The 12,431-nt window shown below is 33.6% G+C and overlaps 1 protein-coding gene across 2 annotated transcripts in view; it reads left to right on the forward strand.

Moving 5' to 3' along the window:
* The window catches only part of DTWD2 (DTW domain containing 2), a 231,093-nt gene that overhangs the window by 51,570 nt on the left and 167,092 nt on the right, over positions 1-12,431 (forward strand). The window lies entirely within an intron of this gene.

Below are 12,431 nucleotides of genomic sequence, written 5' to 3' on the forward strand. Positions count from 1 at the left end.
AGTTCCATACTCTCAACAGTTTTGGATATTATATTATCATTTTTATTTTTGCTAGTGTGATGGTATAAAGTGGTATCTGATTATTGTTTCAAATGTCTTTTTAATTGACTTGCCTATTTTTGCTGTAACCTTAGATTTAATGTAGACACTAATGATGTGCATTAAAAGATATTATAATTATATATAATTTAGTTATAATACTAAATAAGGAGATATGGAGATTTTGATCCTCTGTTCTTTGTGACATAATTTCATACTAATAGGTATGTACGATTATCTAACAGAAATGGAAAACAGAATTTTAAGGCAAATGTTATTTCCTCTTAACTCTTCCATTTCATTTGATTGAATTTCAAATATGTGTTATAGATAAGATTATGGTGGTGATAAAGATGGTAGAGAATCTATTATTTCTTTTTCTTGGTACATCATACTTTTTTACATTTCTGAGGAATTCAATTTTTTTTAATGGGATTTCATCTTCATAATGATTGTGCATAATGTTTGCAATACTCAACTTTTAAAGAACATGTAGGGATGGTAAGAATCTGCTTTAGATAGTTAGCTAGAGATTTGGAGGTCCTACCCCTTTCCTTGAGCATTCTGATGGGCTTCAGGGGACCAGATCAGATCATACTTGTATTCTCAAAGTACTTTGAATACAGCCAAAGTATTTGCTGAGTTTTTACTGTGTGAAATTGGAATCCTTAACTCCTTAACACTGGTTAGTATTCCTACTAGGTTATAGTTTATAACTAATGTTTTAAGAAAATTAAAGCAAAACAAGCAGAACTATGTGGAGGAGGCTGTTTATTTCTTCTTAGTTACTATGGTATGCAGTGTCCATTTCTCTCTCATAATTTCTGTCTTTACCTTTTTATTTTTTTGTTTTTTTTTTTGGAGGAAGATTAGCTCTCAGCTAACTACTGCCAGTCCTCCTCTTTTTGCTGAGGAAGCCTGGCTCTGAGCTAACATCCGTGCCCATCTTCCTCTAGTTTATACGTGGGACGCCTACCACAGCATGGCTGCCAAGCAGTGCCATGTCCGCACCCGGGATCCGAACCAGCGAACCCCGGGCCGCCGAGAAGCGGAACGTGCGAACTTAACCGCTGCGCCACCGGGCCGGCCCCTGTCTTTACCTTTTTAAAAGAAATATTACTGACATTCTTTGTTACTTCTAAAAACACATTGATAATCCTTACCATTTGTGTAGAAATTTATAGCTTTCAGAGGTATTTAAAATTTATCTTATTTGTTTCCCAGAAAAACTTTTTAGGCAATGTTTTTGTCAACATGTTGGAGGAATACTGACTTAAGTTTGTGTCACTTCTAGCACAGGGAACATTAATAACCAAATTTTTGGTGGAAAAAGTAGAGGTTTAGAATGTATTATTTTCACTATAACTAATAATATTGAAAATATTTTTAATGACTAAGTTAAAAACAAAAATGAATTAGTAGTAAAATCTGGTTTTGATTATGATATGGTATAATGTAAATACACCCAAAAGATATAATATAATGTGAAATATTTAGAAAGATCTTACAGTAATAAAAAAAAAATCTGTTTATGTGGCATAAAAGGATGTCAACAACTTTTTAATGATTTATAAGCTTAGAGCATCTGTTCCTTTGATATCATTAACAACTGTGCATGCAGTCCAAATCTCAAGATCCATATGGCAGTCATTTGTGCATACATGACAGAAGATGTCTCAAAAATTGTTATAGACTCATGAGTTCTAGTAGGTATTAAGTTTACTCTGAGTAATGTTGATTACCATATAAAGGAACAGGCATACTTTTTCCAAATGGTTCCTTGCAGAGGTGATTGTGATCCAAAAAAATGTAGTTCTTGTTTTTACCCTCTGCATTGATCAGAAACGTTTTAAATGTATATCTTCTCTAAGTGTTGAGATAATTATGTTGAAGAAAAATTATGACAAATATTTGGATGTAACTATAAATTTAATTGTAGATATTCAGTCTCAACCTGAAAATGTAGTTCTTTGGTTTATAGAAATCTGGGTACTGTTACCGCTTTTGATATATTATTTCATCTATTTTTAAGTATAAATGAATTATGGTTGTCATATATTAATTTGCTTTATAATTTTAGCTATCTATTCCCACAGATGTACCTCATATATTTTATTTTATTCATCTTATAAATATTTATTAAGTCCCTGTCATGTTTCAAATACTATTCAATGCAAAGTACACATTTTTTTCTTTTTGCCTTTGAACATTTGATAACTGATATTTCAAGTAGCACATTTGCAGTTCTCCACTGTTCAGTACTTCATCAAGTTAAATAATTCCATTTTCATAGATTATTTTGTTTCTCAGAGGGTCACTAGATACAGTAATATATATTTATATAGCATAAGATGAGAAAGGTATTGTTATGTGATCATATAGACACATTATTAGAATATGTTTCATGGTAAATTGCCCAAAACATAGAAACAATGAAAAGGAGTTAAATATGAATCATTAAGAAGAATTTAAGATTACGTTGAACTATCTGATTTAATTTTGAGTTTAACTTGGATTAAAAATAAATATTCCTAATTAAGTCATTTTGATCTCTTGATCTGAATTGATAATCTACTTATTGATAGGAGACCCTTAAAACTTCTCTAATGTATGTTGACGGGTCTGACACATCCTGCAGCCCATTGTAATACTTAACTAGATACAGTATATCTTTCTTTTAAATTCACATAGTATACCATAATATATTGTATACCAATATATAGCATTTTCTTCAACTATATGAAAGATGTGATTTAGGCAAGATAGTGAGCTTTAGAGAAAGAATCATCAGAGGCATTCTGGTCTCTATGTTTTAATTTGATCCTCAGTAAAAATTAGATTGTTAAAAACTGAACTGTGCAGGATTCTGAAACTATTTAGTGTCTGGTTTCCCCCAAATTTTGTTTTAATGCTGCTTCATTATTTTTATTACGTTTTTAACATAATTTGACATTTGACAAGGTTAGATTGACAGGCATACTTTATGGTGTAAGGTATGTAGTTATATGCATTTGCAATCCTTTCCCTTTTTTTCAGTGTTTTGAATTTTGCAGTTTCAAGGGAGATCATAGGTTGTTGATTACATTGTGGCTACCAGAAAATACAGGCAAAATGTCTTAGAGAAAATATATAAACTGATTGGTACTAGAAGTTTTAGCAATCTTTATTATAAATAATTATAAATTTAATTATATTTGCATTTTATATTTTCTAATATAGTTAAATCTTGAGAGAATATAAAATATATGTGAATACATAAATGCTTGGATAGTGATAATGATTTTGAGACCCTCTTCTAGTTAGCACATCAGGAAATAAATTTTTGAGTAGTTTTTCCATCATTGATTTTTATTTAATCTATTAACTCTATTGCCCAGTCCATCTTAAAACAAATACTTTTATCTGTTTTATATCTCAAGGTTATGGCTATACGTAGTTTCTGGATGGATAAAAGTTTTTCTTTTCTGCAAACTGAGCTATCTTTTATTTAGTTCATTGTCACAATTTTGCCCCCATTATCTTCATAGTACCACGTCTGCTAAACTTGTATAAAGTTTTACAGCATTATTTTGTTTACTGTTATTGATTTAAAGATGTTCATATGACAATAAGTAACTTCTCTTATATTTGCATTTAATATAATTTAAGTGGAAACGTTTAAAAATTATTAGGCTAACAAATACAAGAGTGTTCATATTAACACTGTAATAGCCCCAATTCTTATCAACAATAGAATGGATAAATTGTGATATATTCAATGGAATGTTCTACAGCAATAAAAATGAAACTACAAATAACAACATGAATGAATTTCATAAAGATGATGTTGATGAAAGAAACCAGACATAAAAGAGTATGTCTATATTATTCCATTTATATAAAGTTTAAAACTGGCAAAATAGGTTTTAGAGGTCAGGATAAAGGTCACTTTCTTTTTCGAGGGTGAGAGGTTCTGGATTCTGGTTGTATTGTTTCTTGATTTGGGTACTGGTTACATAGGTGTGTTCGCTTTGCGAAATTAATAGAGCTGTACACTTATGATTTGGGCCAACTTCTCTCTCTATATATATGTTAAACTTCAAGAAGAAGTTTATATAGGCAGTTGATTCTTGTTATTTATGATAGTTGAGTTCTGTAAAGTTGCAGTAGACACTGAATTAGTGAATATGGAGCCATTGCCCCTAGGGGAAATACAGGCTTAGTTTCCTGCAAGCCTCTGATCACAACAGTTTTGTCAGTTAATCAATATATAACCTTGTTTTATATGTATTTCTGTTTACATCTTATGTAATATATATCATTGGTTCATTAACTGAACTTAAAACCAACAGCACTTTATAACTCATGCCTGAATGAAGCTTATCTGTCATACGTATTTTCTTCATAAGGCACATCTTCGCCTTTCTGTGCTTAGGAATACTAGATGGGGCTTCAGCACTATGCTGGGGGCCATTTTAAGCAGTGAAATCACCAACGAAAAGCACAAAAATGCACAAAATGTAGCACTAAATACACTGAGAAAAGGACATTTGTTGACAGTATGAGAGCTGAAACAAGAAGACAGAATGTCACTGTGTTCTACCTCAGCTGGGAATGTATGCTGTGGGCAAATCAAATTTTTACTCTTCTGTGTGTGAGCATGTTTGCAAATGACAAATGAAGCCTAGAGTACTGATGTAGGAGTTAAAAATTAATTTCAGTGAGTATGTGAATTTACAAATAGAAAACCGGCAAATAATGAGAATTGACTGTATATGTATATTTCCTACTAGCACTTGAGTAAATATTTCTAGATGAAGTATTCAAGGGAGCTAAGGGTAACTTTTTTCTCCCTTAAACTGAATGTTTTTAATGATAATTTTTGTGATTAAAATTAGAGTAATTGTAGAGTACCAATTTTGTAAATTTTTTTGGTGCCAGATTACACTTTCATAATAAGCATAATTTTTGATGGCAAACCTTATTAGATTTAAAAATTTATCTTCTGATTCTTTACTGATCAGAAATACACTGTAACATTGCATATTAATTTGTTTTTGCCCAGTGGCAACTGACCATTAAATTATTACTTTTCAAGTGTTGTATATTCTTCAGAATAAATTCTTTTCAAGGTCAACCTTTAGGAGACTTCAAATGTACCAGTATAAAAGAATGAGATTAAGGATTAATTTTCAGGTAGTAATTTTACTCTGAGTCTATTTTCAATGATGCCTATTTCAAAAAGAAATATTACTCAGTACATTTTGTTTTATACACTATTCCTTTTAACTTTTTAATTTAATTTTTTCATAGGAACAGAAGACGTGTGATTTTAGGTTAGGTCAGACCAGTGGTTTGTTCAGCCTAGTATATTGTTTTTGAAAGTGATGTGTGACTATTGTTCCAGTTATCTATTGCTGCCTGTGCAGAAAGCAATTAACATAGTAGGTTTGAGACTGCTGGTCCTTAGAAACATGTTTGCAAGAATGGCCTTTGGGTGGCATGTGGGAGTGTGAATGGTAAACAGTTTCCTATAGAGATATAAAACTTTCCTTAAATGATAAGAGTGACCTGCTGTGCTTAAACTCTTTGTGCAAACAATGTGGTACATGATGAACACCTCCTTTTCTCTGAGAGTCTGAAATTTGGTATGTGCCAGGCAGAGGGTGCCTCTGTGACTAGCCGCCAAAGACCTTGAGTGCTGTGTCTAATGAGCTTCTGTGATAGAGAGTACTTCACACAGATTGTCACAGTTCAATGCTGGAGGATTTAAGTGCATCCTGTGTGACTTCACTGGTAGAGGACTCTTGGAAGCTTGTGCCTGGTTTTCTCTGGACTCCCACATGTATCTTTTCCCTTTGCTGATTTTGCTTTGTATTCTTTTGCTCTAATAAATCTTAGCCATAAGTTCAACTATATGCTGAGTTCTCTGAGTCCTAGTGAATCACTGAACCCGTAGGAGGACTTGGGGACCCCTGACACACTGCATAAAAAAATCCCACAAAACTTAGTATCTTAAAATAGCAGCCATTTTATTGTATTTCACATTTTTGTTGGTCAAGAATTCAGTCATGGTTCAAATTGATGTTGACAGAGGTCACTTGGTGGTTTTCATCTAATAGTTGGTCTGGACTGGAGGGTCCTAGAGCTTTTATGTACATATCTGGTACTTTGTCAATGATGGCTGGAAGACTGCTCAGCTGGGACTGTTGACTGGAATGCCTACACGTGTCCTCTCCTGTATTAGCACCCTGAAATGCCAATTAAGAAATCAGACTACTCTGAATAGGTAGCATTCATTCATTTATCTAATACTTCTGAAATAGCTTATATTTTTATTTTTAGCTGGAATAATTGGAATAATGAATTCCCTGTATTACCACATGGTTTATAAAGTTGTTAATTCCTTTTATTTTTCCCCAGACCACCTTCTCCAAATGTTAAGGAATTCTTTTTGTTTTGCTGAGTAATTTTGTCTTCATGTTATGATTTTATTAACATGTAACATCTTCTCTTGGCTCTTATATTTCTAAGAAGAGAAATAATATTTTTATTATAGCCTCTTTTAGAGAGTGACTGTTCTAGTTGTTTTCATCTTAACTATTTCCAGATTCTTTTTTTTCTTTTGAATCACATATGCAGTGTGATCGGTTCAGATGCATCATAATGTTTGTTCTCCAGAAGAACTATGGAAGCATGAATTCCCTTTGCAGAAAATATTACTGCTTTTTATGACTAGAAATTATTCTTACTTAACATGGAAAATTTTCCAACCTGTGATGAGAAATTTTTCTTGTTTATACACTGATTTGCAGTCCTTAGAGAGCCCTTGGAGCCTTTTTTTATGAATAACATAAAAAATTCTTGAATCTTCTCAGTGACTATTACTTATTTTAGCTCATAGTTTGATATTTTCACATTTGAGTTCATTCAGAATTCGTGAGTGAATGTTATTTAATCCTAATTTATTTATATTTATTAATCGTTTATTTTTTAGTATTTAACATCTAAACATTTAATGTTAACATATTTTTTAGTATTAACATATGACATCTCTGTGGAGTATTATTGCATGTTAGAAAATAATTTAACATGCATTATATAATTTCGTTCTTTAAGCAAGTTGTAAGGTGGTTTGAATAAGTGTTGTTAATGGTCCCATGTCGTAGATGAGGAACCTGAGGCTCAGGATGGTTTACAAACCTTGAAAATGTAGGAACTGGAATGAGAATGGAGGTCTTAGGATTCCAAATCCCACTGCTTGTCTTTACTTTTCATGAGTGCATATTTAGTATTAGGGGCCCCACTGCTTCTATCCTTAATTCTGGTGTTTGGATTTCTTTTTTTTTTGGTTAATCTTGATCAAGGCAGGCAGGATATTAAAGCATTCCACTTGCATCAGCGTTTGGAACTTTAATGTTATGAGCTTGATATTTGAATACTTGGGGTGAACCCTGAACACTCATGGTCACAGTGAGCTACCCCTCTGCTTTTCCCTCATTTAGAGTGCTCAGTCTAGAAGTGGTAAGTGAAACTGGGCTATGGATGGAATTATTTAGAATGAGAATATACAGTAAAAAGAAAATAGTATTTAAGATTGGACCTTAAGGAACTTGAGTATTTAATGGCCAGAGGAGAATGTTGAAACCACAAAGGAGACAATGTGTAGCTAGATAGGTTGAAGGAAACTAGGGGTGTCTAGTGTCTTGGGAACAGTGGAAGAAGAGTGTCACCAGAGTTGAATGCTCCTGTGAGATCAATTAAGATAAGAACTGAGAAGTATCCATTAGTTTTAGTGATATAATGCTCATTGTTGGTTTTAGTGGATTGATGGGGTCGAAAGCAGGCAGTGTGGCTTAAGCGGCAAGGTGAAGAAATGAATACAGTTAACATGGAAAACTAATGTAGTTTGGGAAGAAGAGAAATGAAGTGGAAACTGAATGGAGTTGTGAAGTTAGTAGAAGGTGTTTTATTTATTATTATTTTTAAATAGGAGAGATTTAAGAATAATGAAAAGTCAGTAGGAAGGATTTAGTTGAGAAGGAGAGGTCAGGTGTATCTTAGAGAGAAGGGATTTTTGGTATTTTAAAATGTTTCCAAGGAAGCAAAAAGGATGAATAAATCCACTCAGTAATCTTTTACAAGTCTTTTTTTGTCATATGATTTCATTTCTCTTGGGTAGATACCTAGGAGTGGAATTTCTGTCTTTTGTTTAACCTTATAAGAAATGGCCAGTTATTCAAAGTGGTTATACCATTTTACTGCCTCAGCAACATTGTATGAGAGTTTCAGTTGTTCTACATCCTTGTCAACACTTGTCAGTGTTTTCAATTTTAGCCAAACTAATGGCAGAGTGGAGATTTAAATATATTCTACAGACAAGTCCTTTCTCAGAGGTATATATTGCAGATATTTTATCCTGGTCTGTGTTTTGCCTTTGCATTTCTTTTTTTTATTGCAGTAACATTGGATTATAACATTATATATCTTTCAGATGTACATCGTAATATATTGTGAATTCTGTGTACATTACATTATGTTCACCACCCAAAAACTAGTTATAGTCCATCATCTCACATGTAAGCCTAGTCACCCCTTTTGGCCTTCCCTCTCCCCATATGGTAACCACCAAACCAGTCTCCATTGCTATGTGCTTGTTTGTCGTCGTTTTTATCTTCTGTTTATGAGTGAGATCATACGGTATTTGACTTTCTCCCTCTGACTTATTTTGCTTCACATAATACCCTCAAGGTCCATCCATGTTGTCACAAATGGCCAGATTTCACCATTTCTTATGGCTGAGTAGTATTCCATTGTGTATATAGACCACATCTTCTTTATCCATTCTTCCCTTGATGGGCACCTAGGTTGCTTCCAAGTGTTGGCTATTGTGAATAATGCTGCAATGAACGTAGGGGTGCATGTATCTTTATGCATTTGTGTTTTCAAGTTCTTTGGATAAATATCCAGCAGTGGAATAGCTGGATCATATGGTAGATCTATTTTTAATTTTCTAAGGGTACTCCATCCTGTTTTTCATAGTGGCTGCACCAGTTTGCACTCCCTCCAGCAATGTATGAGGGTTCCCTTCTCTCCACATCCTCTCCAATACTTGTTGTTTCCTGTCTTGTTAATTACAGCCATTCTGACCGGAGTGAGGTGATATTTCATTGTAGTTTTGATTTGCATTTCCCTGATAGCTAATGATGTCGAACATCTTTTCATATGCCTGTTGGCCATCCGTATATCTTCTTTGGAGAAATCTCTGTTCAGATCTTTTCCCCATTTTTTAATTGGGTTGTTGGTTTTTTTGTTGCTGAGACATATGAGCTCTTTGTATATTTTGGATATTAACCCCTTATCTGATATATGTTTTGCAAATATCTTCTCCCAATTGTTAGGTTGTCTTTTCGTTTTGTTGATGGTTTCCTTTGCTGTGCAGAAGCTTTTTAGTTTGATGTAGTCCCATTTGTTCATTTTTTCTTTTGTTTCCCTTGCCCACTCAGACATGGTACTTGAAAACATGCTGCTAAGACTGATGTCAAAGAGCATACTGCCTATGTCTTCTTCTAGAAGTTTCATGGTTTCGGTTCTTACATTCAAGTCTTTAATCCATTTTGAGTTGATTTTTGTGCATGGTGTAAGGTAAGGGTCTACTTTCATTCTTTTGCATGTGGCTGTCCAGTTTTCCCAGCACTGTTTATTGAAAAGACTCTTCTTTCTCCATCGTATGCTCTTGGCTCCCTTGTTGAATATTAGCTGTCCATAAATGTGTGGGTTTATTTCTGGGCTCCCGGTTCTGTTCCATTGATCTGTGTGTCTGTTTTTGTGCTGGTACCATGCTGTTTTGGTTACTATGGTTTTGTAGTATATTTTGAAACCAGGGAGTGTGATACCTCCAGCTTTGTTCTTTTTTCTCAGGAAGCCTTTGGCTACTTGGGGTCTTTTGTTGTTCCATATAAACTTTAGGATTCTTTGTTCTATTTCTGTGAAAAATGTTGTTGGAACTTTGATAGGGACTGCATTGAATCTATAGATTGCTTTAGGAAATATGGACATTTTAATGATGTTAATTCTTCCAATCCAAGAGCACAGAATATCTTTCCATTTCTTTATGTCTTCGATTTCTTTCAAAAATGTTTTATAGTTTTCGGTGTACAGATCTTTAACCTCTTTGGTCAAGTTAATTCCTAGGTATTTATTCTGTGTGTTGCAATTGTAAATGGGATTGTATTCTTAATTTCTCTTTCTACTACTTCACTGTTAGTGTATAGAAATGCCACCAATTTTTGTATGTTGATTTCATATCCTGCCACTTGACTGTATTCATTTATTATTTCTAACAGTTTTTTAGTGGATTCTTCAGGATTTTCTGTATATAAAATCATGTTGTCTGCAAAGAGTGACAGTTTCACTTCTGCTTTTCCAGTATGGATCCCTTTTATTTCTTTTTCTTGCCTGATTGCTGTGGCTAGGACTTCCAATACTATGTTAAATAAGAGTGGTGACAGTGGGCATCCTTGTCTGGTTCCTGTTCTTAGAGGGATAGCTTTCAGTTTTTCTCTGTTGGGAATGATACTTGCTGTGGGTTTGTCATATATGACCTTTATTATGTTGAGGTATTTTCCTTCTATACCTGTTTTATTTAGAGTTTTTATCATAAATGGATGCTGTATCTTGCCAAATGCTTTCTCTACATCTTTTGAGATGATCATGTGATTTTTATTCTTCATTTTGTTAATGTAGTGTATCATGTTGATGGATGCAGGTGTTGAACCATCCCTGCACCCCTGGAATGAAACCCACTTGATCATGGTATATGATGTTTTTAATGTATTGTTGTATTCGATTTGCTAGTATTTTCTTGAGGAGTTTTGCATCCTTGTTCATCAGTGATATTGGCCTGTAATTTTCTTTTTTTGTGTTGTCCTTGTCTGGTTTTGGTATCAGGATAATGTTGGCTTCACGGAATGAGTTAGGAAGCCTTCCCTCCTCTTCAATTTTGGGAAGAGTATGAGAAGGATAGGTATTAAGTCTTCTTTGAATGTTTGGTAGAATTCACCAGGGAAGCCATCTGGTTCTGGACTTTTACTTTTTGGCAGGTTTTTGTTAACTGTTTCGATCTCCTTACAGGTGATTGGTTTATTCAAATTTCCTACTTCTTCTTGATCCAGTTTTGGAAGGTTGTATGTTTCTAAGAATTTATCCATTTCTTCCAGATTATCCAATTTGTTGGCGTATAGCTTTTCATAGTATTCTCTTATTATCTTTTGTATTTCTAAGGTGTCCATTGTAATTTCTCCTCTTTCATTTCTGATTTTATTATTTGCACCTTCTTTCTTTTTTTCTTGGTAAGTCTAGCTAAGGGTTTGTCAATTTTGTTTATCTTTTTGAAGAACCAGCTCTTGGTTTCATTAATTTTTTCTATTGTTTTTTTAGTCTCTATTTCATTTATTTCTGCTCTGGTTTTTATTATTTCCTTCCTTCTGCTGATTTTGGGCTTTGTTCTTCTTTTTCCACTTCTTTTCAGTGCACTGTTAGATTGTTTATTTTGGATTTTTCTTCTTCGTTGAGGTGGGCCTGAATTGCTATAAACTTCCCTCTTAGAACTGCTTTTGCTGTATCCCATAGATTTTGGCATGTCATATTTTCATTTTCATTGGTCTCCAGGAATTTTTTGATTTCTCTTTTGATTTCTTCATTGACCCAATCATTGTTCAGTAGCATTTTGTTTAATCTCCACATTTCTGTGGTTTTTCTGGTTTTCTTCCAGTAGTTGATTTCTAGTTTCATACCTTTGTGGTCAGAAAAGATGCATGGTATTATTTTGATCTTCTTAAATTTATTGAGACTTGTTTTGTTGCCTACTATGTGATCAGTCCTGGAGAATGTTCCATGGTCATTTGAAAAGAATGTGTATTCTGTGGTTTTTGGATGGAATGTTCTATATAAATCCACAAAGTCCATCTGGTCAAATGTGTCATTTAAGGGCAGTGTTTTCTTATTGATCTTCTGTTTGGATGATCTGTCCATTGGTGTAAGTGGCGTGTTAAAGTCCCCTACTATTATTGTGTTACCATCTATTTCTCCTTTTATGTCTGTTAATGATTGCTTTATATATTTATGCACTCCTATGTTGGGTGCATGGATATTTACAAGTGTATATATCTTCTTGTTGGATTGTTCCCTTTATCGTTATGTAGTGCCCTTCTTTGTCTCTTGTTACAATTTTGTTTTAAAGTCTATTTTGTATGATATAAGTATTGCAACCCTCACTTCGTTTTCTTTGCCATTTGCATGGAATATCTTTTTCCATCCTCTCACTTTCAGTTTTTAAGTATCTTTAGGTTTGAAGTGTGTCTTTTGTATGCAGCATATATATGGGTCTTGTTTTTTTGTCCAGTTGCCCACCC

Source organism: Equus caballus, chromosome 14 (assembly GCF_041296265.1).
Source record: "Equus caballus isolate H_3958 breed thoroughbred chromosome 14, TB-T2T, whole genome shotgun sequence".
In the NCBI taxonomy this organism is placed as follows: Eukaryota; Metazoa; Chordata; class Mammalia; order Perissodactyla; family Equidae; genus Equus; species Equus caballus.